The sequence below is a fragment of the Durio zibethinus genome, unplaced genomic scaffold (genome assembly GCF_047325235.1).
Source record: "Durio zibethinus cultivar Kanyao isolate XHJ-2024 unplaced genomic scaffold, ASM4732523v1 HiC_scaffold_387, whole genome shotgun sequence".
Lineage (NCBI taxonomy): Eukaryota > Viridiplantae > Streptophyta > Magnoliopsida > Malvales > Malvaceae > Durio > Durio zibethinus.
In genome coordinates, this window is record NW_028323010.1 from 1,777,501 (window position 1) to 1,780,000 (window position 2,500).

Consider the following 2,500-nt stretch of genomic DNA (forward strand, 5'->3'; position numbering starts at 1 on the left):
GCCGGTCAGGTTCTCCGGCGGTACTCCGGCGATGCTCCGGCGATGCTGTCCCGAGTGAAAAAAATGCGGCACCAGCACATGCTGGAGCCAAGCATGGGCACCGTGGCTCAAAATCGAACTTCGGCCAAGGCCTCGACCATCAATGGCACATGATGACGCATGGTGATGGCACATGCATCGACCATCATCGGCATAGGCTGCCCTTCGGTACGGGCACTTGCCTCGACCGCCATCGGCACAAGCTGGGCCCTGGTGTGGGTTGTTGCCTCGATCACCAGCGGCAGATGCTGAGCCTTGGTGCGGGCGGTTGCCCCGATAACCATCGGCACACCCTGGGCCCTGGAGCGGCCGGTTGCCTCGATCACCATCGGCAAAAGCTGGGCCCTGGTGCGGGCGCTTGCCTCGACCACCATCGGCACACGCTGGGCACTGGTGCGGGCGCTTGCCTCGACCACCATCGGCACACCTGGGCCCTGGTGCGGGCGCTTGCCTCGACCACCATCGGCACACGCTGGGCACTGGTGCGGGCGCTTGCCTCGACCACCATCGGCACACGCTCGGCCCTGGTGCGGTCGGTTGCCTCGAGCACCATCGGCACACGCTGGGCCCTGGTGCGGGCGCTTGCCTCGACCACCATCGGCACACGCTGGGCCCTGGTGCGGCAGGTTGCCTCGAGCACCATCGGCACACGCTGGGCCCTGGTGCGGTCGGTTGCCTCGACCACCATCGGCACACGCTGGGCCCTGGTGCGGGCGCTTGCCTCGACCACCATCGGCACACGCTGGGCCCTGGTGCGGCAGGTTGCCTCGAGCACCATCGGCACACGCTGGGCCCTGGTGCGGTCGGTTGCCTCGATCACCATCGGCACACGCTGGGCCCTGGTGCGGGCGGTTGCCTCGACCACCATCGGCACACGCTGGGCCCTGGTGCGGCAGCTTGCCTCGAGCACCATCGGCACATGCTCGGCCCTGGTGCGGTCGGTTGCCTCGACCACCATCGGCACATGCTGGGCCCTGGTGCGGCAGGTTGCCTCGACCACCATCGGCAGCCTCGACCACCATCGGCACACGCTGGGCCCTGGTGCGGGCGGTTGCCTCGACCACCATCGGCACACGCTCCGCCCTGGTGCGGTCGGTTGCCTCGAGCACCATCGGCACACGCTGGGCCCTGGTGCGGCAGGTTGCCTCGACCACCATCGGCACACGCTGGGCCCTGGTGCGGGCGCTTGCCTCGACCACCATCGGCACACGCTGGGCCCTGGTGCGGCAGGTTGCCTCGACCACCATCGGCACACGCTGGGCCCTGGTGCGGGCGCTTGCCTCGACCACCATCGGCACACGCTGGGCCCTGGTGCGGGCGCTTGCCCCGACCACCATCGGCACACGCTGGGCCCTGGTGCGGCAGGTTGCCTCGACCACCATCGGCACACGCTGGGCCCTGGTGCGGGCGGTTGCCTCGAGCACCATCGGCACACGCTCGGCCCTGGTGCGGTCGGTTGCCTCGAGCACCATCGGCACACGCTGGGCCCTGGTGCGGCAGGTTGCCTCGACCATCATCGGCAGCCTCGACCACCATCGGCACACGCTGGGCCCTGGTGCGGGCGCTTGCCTCGACCACCATCGGCACACGCTCGGCCCTGGTGCGGTCGGTTGCCTCGAGCACCATCGGCACACGCTGGGCCCTGGTGCGGCAGGTTGCCTCGACCACCATCGGCACACGCTGGGCCCTGGTGCGGGCGGTTGCCTCGAGCACCATCCGCACACGCTGGGCCCTGGTGCGGGCGCTTGCCTCGAGCACCATCCTGGGCCCTGGTGCGGCAGGTTGCCTCGAGCACCATCGGCACACGCTGGGCCCTGGTGCGGCAGGTTGCCTCGAGCACCATCGGCACACGCTGGGCCCTGGTGCGGGAGCTTGCCTCGAGCGCCATCGGCACACGCTGGGCCCTGGTGCGGCAGGTTGCCTCGAGCACCATCGGCACACGCTGGGCCCTGGTGCGGTCGGTTGCCTCGAGCACCATCGGCACACGCTGGGCGCTGGTGCGGGCGCTTGCCTCGACCAGCATCGGCACACGCTGGGCCCTGGTGCGGCAGGTTGCCTCGATCACCATCGGCACACGCTGGGCCCTGGTGCGACAGGTTGCCTCGAGCACCATCGGCACACTATCGGCCCTGGTGCGGGCGGTTGCCTCGACCACCGTCGGCACACGCTGGGCCCTGGCGCGGGCGCTTGCCTCGAGCACCATCGGCACACGCTGGGCCCTGGTGCGGGCGGTTGCCTCGAGCACCATCGGCACACGCTGGGCCCTGGTGGGTTTAGGCACATCTTCAAATTTCTGCCGTGCCAATGCCATTTTTATGGCTTGTAAATTCATACAATGGTCCCCTAAGCCTTCACGTGAAGTTTCGTTGGAAGATGACTCGTTTTCTATTTTTCATGATTTTCGAAACTTTTTGCGGTTCGGGATTTTTTAAAATTTTTTTATAAGGATTTTTGGCCCCAA